The sequence below is a fragment of the Triticum aestivum genome, chromosome 2D (genome assembly GCF_018294505.1).
Source record: "Triticum aestivum cultivar Chinese Spring chromosome 2D, IWGSC CS RefSeq v2.1, whole genome shotgun sequence".
NCBI classification, from domain to species: domain Eukaryota; kingdom Viridiplantae; phylum Streptophyta; class Magnoliopsida; order Poales; family Poaceae; genus Triticum; species Triticum aestivum.
The window spans coordinates 289030397-289042161 of NC_057799.1; the positions used below are offsets into that span (position 1 = coordinate 289030397).

An 11765-nucleotide genomic window follows, 5' to 3' on the forward strand; every position below is an offset into this window, starting at 1 on the left:
CCGCTGCTTCCCATCTGCGGCGAGATCTGGTCGGATAGAACCTGTCAGTATCCTCGGCGCGTACGACGACACCTTATTAGCCTGTCGCCGGACTAGCAAGGTGCGAAAAGGATCGGCTGGGCCCCTCTCGTCAGGCCGTCAACAATCTCTTCTACTCCAGCCGTCCCTCATGCGCTACCCTCTGGAGAAGGGTTCGTGGCTGAACCGCCCGGTAGCTCCTCTCTTCTCTCTACTCCTTCCTTCCTCCATCTTCCTTTTCTCTCTCCTGGATTCCCCTCCTGTGCCTGCAGATTTTTCAGGTCTCAATTTGGCTCTGGCTTTCACTCGCCCGCTATCTCCATGAGGCATCGTGTTAATTGCAGTTCAGTCTTTTCGTATCTTTTTCATGTGCTAGCTGTATTCCACTGTATGCATGTTACTTTGGCTAGGAAATTGGTTGACCAGATTACTCCTTGAACCAGAGCTAGCTACTGTAGATGTGCATGAGTTTCATGCATTTACGATCGGGCAGGAGAATTAATCAGCACTCACAAAGGACAAGCCATCAAGGTGTTTTTCTACGCATTTGTCGTTCAAGTGGTTCATGGTAAGATGGGGCACTGTGCCTCCTCCAACTCCTTCCGATGAGATGATCAAGTCAAGAGAATAAGTGCAGTCTAGATTACATTTTCTTGCTAAACTTTCCCTTGGGTGCCTAATATGTGTGCTTTTCTTCCTAAGGGTGTCATGCTTCGATTTGATTTCTTACAAAAGAGGAAGTGAATAGCAGTGATTATTGCACATGCTTGTACATTTCAAATGGATTGCTAGATTAAATGGCATAGCGCTCAAAGATCTTAGTTTTTCTGAAGGGTCTAATAATTATTCAGTTTACTAAACTGCTGAACTGCTTCTTTGGGTCCGAATTTGCTGAATTGTTGAGCGGTGTAAGAATTATTCAGTTTACTAAACTGCTAAACTGCTTCTTTGGGTCTGAATTTTCTGCATTGCATCTTTGTGTCTAAATTGCTAGGTGTTTAAGTGCAGATGTCACATGCAAACTACTTCATTGTATCTGAATTGCTGGCGTCAAGAGCTGAGATACTAAAATAGTACTATGTGCAAACCATGTGATCCAAAATTAGACCAATCTGAATTTGCTTAAATCAACAACAAAATACTTGGTGTAAGTTAATAACAAACACTAAGAGAGTTAATAAATTGGGCACTAGAGGGACACTGACTAGACTAGCAAACATGCCCGTGCGTTGCACCGGGTATAAAATAAATAAATATATGCTTCAAAACCTGTAAAGAATTCACCACTTAAAATAACTTTGCATGTAGCAAAACAATATGAAAAGTAATCAAAAGTACCAAGCCATTTATGAGAACAAAATAGTGAAAAATTGATGATACTTAAAGAAAGAAAAGAAATTCCCTTCATCATTACCTAAGGTTAGAAGCAAAATGAGTACACCTCTGAAGTTGACATTAGAACAGGAAGAAAAATCAGCTAAAATAAAAGGCTTAGTAATAAAAGGAGATGAGCAATGTCCAGCAAAAAGAGAAAATACTGAGAGCTCCTTTAGTGAATTATTTAAGGACCCAATGTAAGAGACCGAAATCACTTACTGCTCAGTATTGGTATAAACAATGAATGTTGAGAAAATCAAAAGATTAACACACAGGGAAAATCTATGTTTTCTTATTTAAAAAATCTACAATTCTCGTTACACGTAAAATTTTGATCCACTAAAAGTCACCATCAATAATTTATGATAACTTCCCCTAAAAATTAATTTATGAAAAATAAGCATAGGAATCGTCCACAGTAGAAGAGATTCCACTTGTTATCCATCAGAGGCATGGACATGACGATCCTGCGTTGCATCAGTAGATCATGAGAGAAATTAAAAAAAATACACGTCATGTGGTTTCACTTCATGCATGTATTTTCGGCTAGGGGCAAAAATCAATCAATCAAGCAAGCTTCCCATTCTTGCAGGTCTCACCACATCAATCAAGTTTCTACCGCCTTCTTCTACGCACATGTGGCCGTGGCCGACAACAGCGACGAGGAAACTCACCAAGCGAGCACTTCCGCGAGTAGCATCAGCAGTTCCACGTATTGCACAGGCACCGCTAGCACTATCTGCAAACCATGCGTTGCTACAGAGAAAACGCTAGTTGTAACAAACCAGGGTTGACTGGCATCCAGATGATGCAACACAACAACATCTGAATGGTAATGTTCGACGGCGAGGAGGCCGCATCTTCCTCGACTTCGAATGCCATCCACCAGCGCTGAGGACATCTGATGGCAAACTCAGTTGCTTATTATACAGTACATGTCGTTTTTCGTAATCATAAACTGGATATTCATTTGCATGAAGAATTATTTGGTAATGTTAGTCACGGATCAAGATTTTCTCACTTTTCAGCCTCAAGCCCATGTGACTTGCGAAAGTCTTTTCTCCTAGCTCTTAGCATACAGGGTACATAAGCCGTTCAAACAATTTCACAAATCCCAAAGGCATACAAATGCAATTTCACAAATAGAATCTAATGGAGGTCGATGTTCACAGGTTGATCCTTGGTTATGTGCCTCAGAATGGTTAAATAGTGCAAGGTGGAAGACTCATCCCGAGAAATGAAAGAGAACGCGAAGGAAGAAATCATATACATGAAGCTTCAGAAATCAGGGTAGTACCTCTTGTACCAAGTTCGCTATGGAAGGACTTGCTCACATCTCATTCATCATGGGGTTGTGTCAGTGTCCCTCTACTGCCCAATTTATTAACTCTCTCAGTGTTTGTTATTAACTTACACCAAGTATTTTGCTGTTGATTTAAGCAAATTCAGATTGGTCTAATTTTGGATCACATGGTTTGCACATAGTACTATTTTAGTATCTCAGCTCTTGATGCCAGCAATTCAGATACAATGAAGCAGTTTGCATGTGACATCTGCACTTAAACACCTAGCAATTTAGACACAAAGAAGCAATGCAGAAAATTCAGACCCAAAGAAGCAGTTTAGCAGTTTAGTAAACTGAATAATTCTTACACCGTTCAACAATTCAGCAAATTCAGACCCAAAGAAGTAGTTCAGCAGTTTAGTAAACTGAATAATTATTAGACCATTCAGAAAAACTAAGATCTTTGAGCGCTATGCCATTTAATCTAGCAATCCATTTGAAATGTACAAGCATGTGCAATAATCACTGCTATTCACTTCCTCTTTTGTAAGAAATCAAATCGAAGCATGACATTAGGAAGAAAAGCACACATATTAGGCACCCAAGGGAAAGTTCAGCAAGAAAATGTAATCTAGACTACTCTTATTCTCTTGACTTGATCAGCTCATCGGAAGGAGTTGGAGGAGGCACAGTGCCCCATCTTACCATGAACCACTTGAACGACAAATGCGTAGAAAAATACCTTGATGGCTTGTCCTTTGTGAGTGCTGATTAATTCTGCTGCCCGATCGTAAATGCATGGAACTCATGCACATCTACAGTAGCTAGCTCTGGTTCAAGGAGTAATCTGGTCAACCAATTTCCTAGCCAAAGTAACATGCATATAGTGGAATAAAGCTAGCACATGAAAAATATACGAAAAGAATGAACTGCAATTAACACGATGCCTCATGGAGATAGCGGGCGAGTGAAAGCCAGAGCCAAATTGAGACCTGAAAAACCTGCAGGCACAGGAGGGGAATCCAAGAGAGAGAAAAGGAAGATGGAGGAAGGAAGGAGTAGAGAGAAGAGAGGAGCTACCGGGCGGTTCAGCCACGAACCCTTCTCCAGAGGGTAGCGCATGAGGGACGGCCGGAGTAGAAGAGATTGTTGACGGCGAGAGGGGCCCAGCCGATCCTTTTCGTACCTTGCTAGTCCGGCGACAAGCTAATAAGGTGTCGTCGTACACGCCGAGGATACTGACAGGTTCTGTCCGACCAGATCTCGCCGCAGATGGGGAGGAGCGGCTCGACAGCGAGGCCTCGAGCGCATGAACACATATCCAGCGTCCCAGCGTTAGCGGCTGGCTGGCGAAGGCGCTACCCCCGCGAGCCACTGAAGCCCTGCCTGCCGGCCACCGTCTCCATCCATCCGGTCAGCGCCCCACCTGCCATCGTCGCGGCTCCCTCGTCCACGCGCCACTCCTCTCAGTGTCTGGCGCTTCCATCGACCATATTCGCCACCACCCTCCAGCAGCCGACTGCGTGCGACGACCGGCTCATCGCTTATGCAGCCCACGCACACTGGCGAGTGGCTCCAGCGAGAAGATGTTGAGCGCCGGCGAGTCTGCTTCACAGGTTGAGGGAGACGTCGATCTTCATGCCGCCGGTACTCATACTCCCTTGCAGCGCTAGGTCCATGGTCTCCATGCCGGCAGTGCTCATACTTCCCTTGTGGCTCCGAATTCCGCACCTTGCGCCCATGATTTCTTTGGCTTTCATCAGATTTCTATCTAAACCCGCGGGTCCTTCAATCTGTGCATATTTATGGACCAATCGAGCATAAACCGTGTTGTATTAGTTTCCAGTTTCGTTGGCAGAGAACGCTGCGAACTCTATGACAATTTTTGCCACCAACCGATGTGAGAGGACGGGAGACATGAGGGTTGGCAGGTTGAGGTTTTATTTCTGCGCGTTCGCTTCTAGTTTTTTTTTATAATCCTTCTTTTAGAGCCTATCCGTCAATCTCTGTCGTTTACATAAAATCAACGGATATAAAAGGGTGACGTATGGAGAACTATCAAATCATCCGTCCTTTAATATTAGGTAAAGATGTGGCATGTATGTTACTACCTATGTTACTCCCACTATGACCAGCCTCATATAACAAGGTTAGCTATAAGGTTGGCTATAAGAGTATTTTTTTTACTTCTCTCTATCTCTTTCTTCATAGTATTTATTGCATTTGCCAAGGAGTGACCTCTTCCAATGAAATGGTAGTCTCAAGTCATTAAAAGCATGCACACCCCACATCTCTTATTGGTTGATATGTCAAGAAACAAGAAACGATGTACTCCCTCCTTTGCAGTTTATAGGGCTTATCTCAACTTTTTTGTTTTTCCAATTTATAGGGCTCATCTCCATCTCATTTTTAGTTTCCGAGACGCATTAAATCTTTGCATGTAAGAATTAAAAAGGAACACACCAATGCATGTAATGTTTCTACTTATCTAGTCGCCAAGCATGCATGCACTGCAATTAATCCAAATTAACGCATGAGTTTAATTGGGGTAGTTTTGTAAAGTACGAGATACATTCCTCCACTCACAAAATGCCTTGCTTGATGAGATTTCAGATTTGAGCCTTATAAACTGGTAAAGAGGGAGTAGAAGTTAATGCATCGCGCCTAAGTGTTTTGGGATTATTTGGTTTTCGTAAGATGACTTGCACACCTAGATGGAGGGAGTAATTAACTTGCCACATCAAACTTTATGCCTATGTGGCAGGCTTAGCACCTGTACGAGCAAGTACAATAGTGGGCTATAAGCCTGCTTACATGGCATTTTTGCATATGTGGAGGAAAGAGGCAAGGAAAAAGTGGAGGAGTGGGCTCTCATGCAAGAGCGAGCCTCTACATGTTGGAGCATTGGGAGAGGCACCTGTATACCATGGAGGTGGTCAGGAATCGGGAGACTCACACCGGTCATAGTGCCGCAGTTAAAATGATAAAATGGCAAGTCAAATCACGGGGCCCCACCTGTCCAGCAGTAACTCGCTGTCAAATGACACAGCCCTACATTTGCAGCAGCCTACTCCCTCATCTTCTCGTGTCTCTGTCAACCCGACTAGGCGGAACTGCCCCGCCTACCGCGCGGGAAAAGCCCCGCCCTCGACTTTTAAATAGTACAGTATACTAATATTGTATCCATGGATTGCGCCATGGAGCAAAGCCTCAAGAAAACGGCGGTACACATGTACGGAGTATACAGCACCCCCATCGCGTTCGCGTGGCACCCCAGACAGTCGGTCGGTCTGGCACGCCGCTCTCCGAATGGAATGCGCGTCATATTGCATTTGCACACACATGTGGGACCGTAATCGAGAACCGACCATAGGCACACTCCCTGGCCCCGCAAGTCGGGTGAGTTAATAGAAGAGAGAGACGAGCGATAGTACTAAAGAAGTGTTGTACAGACGTTGGTGCCTGGATGATCCCTGCATGACACGGAAGATCAGTTCGTCCATGCATGTGACCAGACTCCAGCAGACACGCCTGGATTGGCTATCGTCTACATATCGTGCAGGCTGTGTTGTACAGGGCTGTAATTCTGATGAGAAATCTAAAAAAGGTTTCTTGTCATCTCGCAATATTAGGGGTCTGTTTGGTTGGAGACTAGTGTGGCCAAGCCAAAGTGTGGCTAGCCACACAAGTGTGGATGAGAAATTGGACGCCAAACTTTGGCAAAAGTTGGCAAAAAATTGTCTCTATGACAAGTGGGCCATAGGGGCAATAAAGTGTGGCAAGCCAAAGTGTGGCAAAAACCAAACACATGCCAACTAAACTGTGGCTGCCAAATTTTGGGTTGGCAAACTGTGGCTGGGAACCAAACAACCCCTAGGTGTCATGTACTTCGGATCACTGTGAGGGTTAAACAGCAACAACTGAGTTCCTCCAAGGCGCTGGTCATTGGGGGCACATGCACAAAGACTACTCGGCTGCCATCTAGGTCAAGCCGACTATGTTAATTAGGGCATCTATCGACGGACCCCTTTTCTATGAGTTTATCTTTAATTTGTGCTTTGATCCTCGTCTAGTTTGTCCGTCGGGATTCATGTTGTCTCCTTTGGGCAGTGAGGTTATGGTTTCTTGTCATGTGGCATTTTTTCGTGTTATATGTTATAATCCGGTGCTTCCGATCAAAATGACGACAACTACGCCTCCGGGACACGTGCATGAAGACTTCTTGATAGTCATTGACGAGGTCAAGCCGGCTCTAGTAGACAAAAGAAAACTAGTACTCCACTATATAGGCAGGAGCCTCCGCGCTTGCTTGCTAGTGTTGCTCTCTTCACACTGTCTTGTCCTCTCCAGATCTAAACACGACAGTGGTGGCCACACTCTCTCTCTCTCTCTGCTCACCGGTGGTCACAGATCCAGCCGGATCCTCTCCGCCGGGGAAGGTGAGAAGGTGCAACATTCACACGGTCGTCCTCAGCGATGGCTCTTACCCACTGCCGGCGCGTCCCGATCAGCGTGCCTTGCCGTTCTCTCCCAAGCACTGCTGGCTAGGGTGGGCCTCCAACCCCTTCTTCCTCGCTGCCGTAGTGTGGGCAGATCCGGCCTCCCGCCGCCCACCTAGCGACATCCCGGCGACCCTCAGGTATAACTTCCTTCGAAACCGGCCTTGCTCTACTCCTCGAGCTCCTAGCGTCGCTGCATTTGTATCTTTTACTTTTTCCCAGGCCCCCTCGTAGATAGGATCGATCGGCTGTTCGAAAGCCACCTAAATTTTGACTGTTAAGAGGTAAAAGTAGTTCATGCACTCGAATCTAGTACTACTTGGTTCAAACAAGGAAGAAAGGGGGTGGGGTGGGGGAAGATGTGTTACCTGAATCTAGGACTTGGTCGAAAGAGGAAATAATGGGGGCGAAAAGTAGCAGAGACTGGCTATCCAACTGGTCTCTTGGTCTAATAGGGAAATAAAGGGAAACACAGTACAAACTCAATATAAACCCGATCTATTGGTTGAAAAAGGAAAGAAAGTGGGGACTAGGGGACAAGTCAACAGAGTAAATCCAGCACTAGATTTGCTAGCCTCACACAGTATAAGGTGGCTATACCGAACAAAACTGGGACCAACCCAGATATCCTGTTCTGATGTTTGTTGCCCCGAGCCACTCTTATGTAATGCCACTGGTAAAATGTAGCAGTCGCACTGTTAAAAGTAAGGACACATTAAACCAATGTTGTTTTCAATGTAATGCCTCCAGTAATATGAATCAATAGCACTTTTTTTCATGTCTTGCTAAATTTCCCATTAGATAAGTTGCTTCTTTTCGTTAGAAATGCAACTGTCCTGGTCCGCCTACTCTCCCGTGCCTAAATACCGACTCTGTAGCAGCTGTTAATGTAATGTGCTGGTAAAATGAAGCAATGGCACCATTAAAGTAATGTGTATTTAACGGTTGTCATAGTTAATCCTAATGCCCACACTAATATCTAGCAATGCTACTGCTTTAGAAATTGCTACTGTCCTTGTAGGATTGCCATTCAGATAAGGAACATGCTTCTTTTCATTTGATGTATGTTTCATCACTTGTTTGTCACCCTCCTTTCCACCTTTTTTGTGCAAACAGAGACATACATTTCACGCTTGATCTTAGTTGAACTGCACAAATGATATCCAAATTATAGTTGAACATTCCAGGAGCTTCACAACCAACCTTGATGTTGCTCAATTTTATTGCAACTAATGAAGAAGAAGCTCGGTGGGTTTCTTTTTCTGATGGAAATGGAACCGGGGCTGGAGCCCTTTTCTTAAAAAAAATGATGAAGAAGCTGCTAGCTCATGGGACATTGCTTCATTTTAGGTGAACTGCACCAAAAGGTCCCATGAATTGAATCATCCATGTTGGTGACTGGTGTCATCCCTTCTACGATGGTGTTGACTGCAGATATGGTTCCCATCACGAGGTATGTTCCTTTTTGGTCTGACCGTTTGCCAAAGATCCAGCATGTTGGGTCTGCTCTTGTGCTACTGTTTTGGCACTGCCATGATAAAGCAGTAATGTTATTATTTTGCACCTTAATCTAGTGGCACTATTAATTTGAGGCAATGTTTTGGCAACGCTAGTGCCACTGATTTTTTATATATATCGAAAGAGGGGGTTTCCTCCGATTTCATTAAAGAAACCCTACCATAGAGAACCATTATCCGACAACATCTCAGTGTAAACGGGCAGTTATGCAACTACTACTAGACCGGACTGAGTACTAGCAGGAGACAAGTTCGCCACATAAGCTAGGCAGGTAGGAGGACGCAGCACCAGCTCGACCAAGTTTGGATTACAACCCAAATGCTACCATAGAAACATCAGGGGAGATAGAGGCAGCTACAGCATCCCAGTCTAAGCACCCCCGGCCTCCATCCTTGCGACGCACAGTACACCTCGTTTGCCACCTACTCGACCCTAGTGCCACTGATAAAATGGAGTAATAATACAGTTAAAATAGAGCGAGTGTCCTCTCTATCATTTCATTTCCAATGTAGATAAAGAAAGTGCTTCTCTTTGTTAGTATATGTTTCATCAACTAGTCCCATTGTTAATGTTTAAGCGTTTTTGCAAACTGGGGTGCTTAATTTTAGTTTATCTGCACAAAAATAGAGATTGGAATGTCTCAAGGCCCCTCCTTGTACTACCGCTGTACACTGATGTTCATCACTGGCAGAAGGTGTATCGGGGAGACTTGGGTCGATTTCCAGTATGAGGCGTACCATATGAGGTGTCGCAGGGCCCATCTCGCCCTCGCAGCATGGCATACTATGATACTATCGCAATATTTTCTTCTATTTATTAGTGTATGTTTCATCAACTAGTGCCACTATAATGTAATCAGGATTTTTGATTATCTGTGCAAACAGGGTTATTCAGCTGCATTTTGGTGGAACTACACAAATGTACAGATGGAACCGGCATATATGCAGAGTGCAAGGTGCCAAGTAAAAATTACCGACACCAACCCTGCCCCATCTAAGCATTGGCATCCACCACCACCAGTGGGATGTGTGGCGTTCACTGTGGACGGATCTTTCTCGGCTGCAAATCCTCTAATCAAATACTAGTAGCTTAGACTTCAAAAAAATACTAGTAGCTTATATTGGCAGTTTTCTAGGGAGTACTCTTTTCTGAAAGAAGCACCAATCTATTTTTCTTTATTTGTACAAAGTGTCACAACTTTGACCCAAAGGTCCAGAGCTATTTTGGGGTGATTGGCGTAGTACTTAGAGACTGATTGTAAGCATGAGCAGATGGAAGATTAGGTTAGTGTGAAGCTTACCTTAAACCCTACCGACGCCGTTGAAACGAGGCGAGCGTCGAGGGAACCGTGGAGAACGGCAGGGAAGCGACATCGCGCCATCCGGCCTCCTCTTGCGGTGGTAGAACGAATACTCATGTGGCTCCGGCTGGCTCTGCACCCTCACGAACGGCACACCGTACTCGATCGATTCGTTATCCTCTAGGTGCTCGACCTTCAACCTGTACACCCACCACCTCCGTCTGACTTTCACCTCGGGCGAATCTGTCTGCTCCATCGCCCAGGGGAGATACTCGATGAACTCGAAAGACTGCGACGTGACTGCCGCCGAGGAGTACATCGCCGCCCTCATCGCCGCCGTCTCACTCTTTCGCATACATTGCCACATGGCCCTCACCGTCCTCGAAATCTCCCACTCATTGTTAAACCAAGTAAGGATCTCCTTCAACCTGGCTAACTTTGCCTGGTCGCCGCTGGCGATCTGCCTGATTCGCTGCTGCATCCTCTCCATAGATGTCCTTCTGAGTGGTCGGGTGCTAGCTTTGGAAGATGGGAGGAGAGACGGTGGTCTTGCAATAGAGAAGAGGGGGAGGCGAGACGGTGGTTTTGGAATGGAGATGATGGAGAGGAGAGGGGTGGTTTTGCAATGGAGAAGAGGGAGAGGTGAGACGGTGGTTTTGGAATGGAGATGATGGAGAGGAGAGGAGGTGGTTTTCCAATGGAGATGAGGGAGAGGCGAGACGGTGGTCTTGGAATGGAGATGATTGAGAGGAGAGGAGGTGGTTTTGCAATGGAGAAGAGGGAGAGAAGCGTGCGGCAGCAATTTAGGATTGGACGAGAGGGCCGGCGCGCCGTGACTGGATCAAAATCAAAATCAATTTACCCTTCAATTAAGAAAGCGACCCCACATTAACTAGTCTCCCTTTTATTCTGGGTCATAATTGACCATGATTTTTACAAATAAAATATATGTTATACGTTCCAAAAATAATATAATTTGAAAGTACATTCAGATATGAACCAAACGATACAATTTTTGGTGACATGCATTCACATTTTGCTTGTCAAATACAGTACGTGGTCAAACTTTAACCCAAAATACGCAAAACAAAAAGTACTTCCAAGACCAGCGCCGCTCCTCTCCTCTTAAACCACCGCCGCTCCACTCCTGTTCCAATCTAAATCCAGCGCTGCTCCTCTCCTCTTCCATTTCAAAACCACCACCCCTCCTCTCCTGTTCCAATCCAAAACCAGCGTCGCTCCTCTCCCGTTCTAATCCAAAACCAGCTCTTCTCCTCTCCTCTTCCATTCAAAAACCACCGCCGGCGAGTGAAGGTGTTGTGGAGAAGTAGATCGATGGATGAGTACAACCAATACGTGAGGATCGCAGACGCGACCCTGTGAAGCTAGCTAGGATGTTGGAGATACAGTCTTGGTTTGACAACAAGGACCAACTAGCGGCAACGGCAACATCCATGGCCAAATATCTGCAACAGAGCAAAAAGGCGGCGATACTCCTGAAGGGAGTCGCGCGGGAGTACATAGAGCTGCTCCTCTGGGCCATGGAGCAAACAGATTCACCGAATCCGATCGTGAGGGAGCGGTGGTGGGAGTATCAATCCCAGATGGAGCATCCACCAGAGATTGAAGGATCGAGCATCTACAGGGGACCGTTTGTGAGGGTGTCGTGCCAAAGCGAGCCGGTGGAGTCTTCATCGACCAAACCCAACTGCAAGAGGAGAAAAGCAGTTGGCCCGACGACGCTTCCCCACCATCCTCTCCCTTGCCG

General features: G+C 45.6%; 1 long non-coding RNA gene across 1 annotated transcript; it reads left to right on the top strand.

Moving 5' to 3' along the window:
* Nucleotides 1-217: 217 nt before the first annotated feature.
* Nucleotides 218-2393, top strand: LOC123049233 (uncharacterized). The gene is made up of 3 exons (XR_006423501.1): nucleotides 218-361; nucleotides 462-586; nucleotides 1988-2393. It is a non-coding gene; the product is annotated as an uncharacterized lncRNA (long non-coding RNA).
* Nucleotides 2394-11765: the final 9372 nt, after the last annotated feature.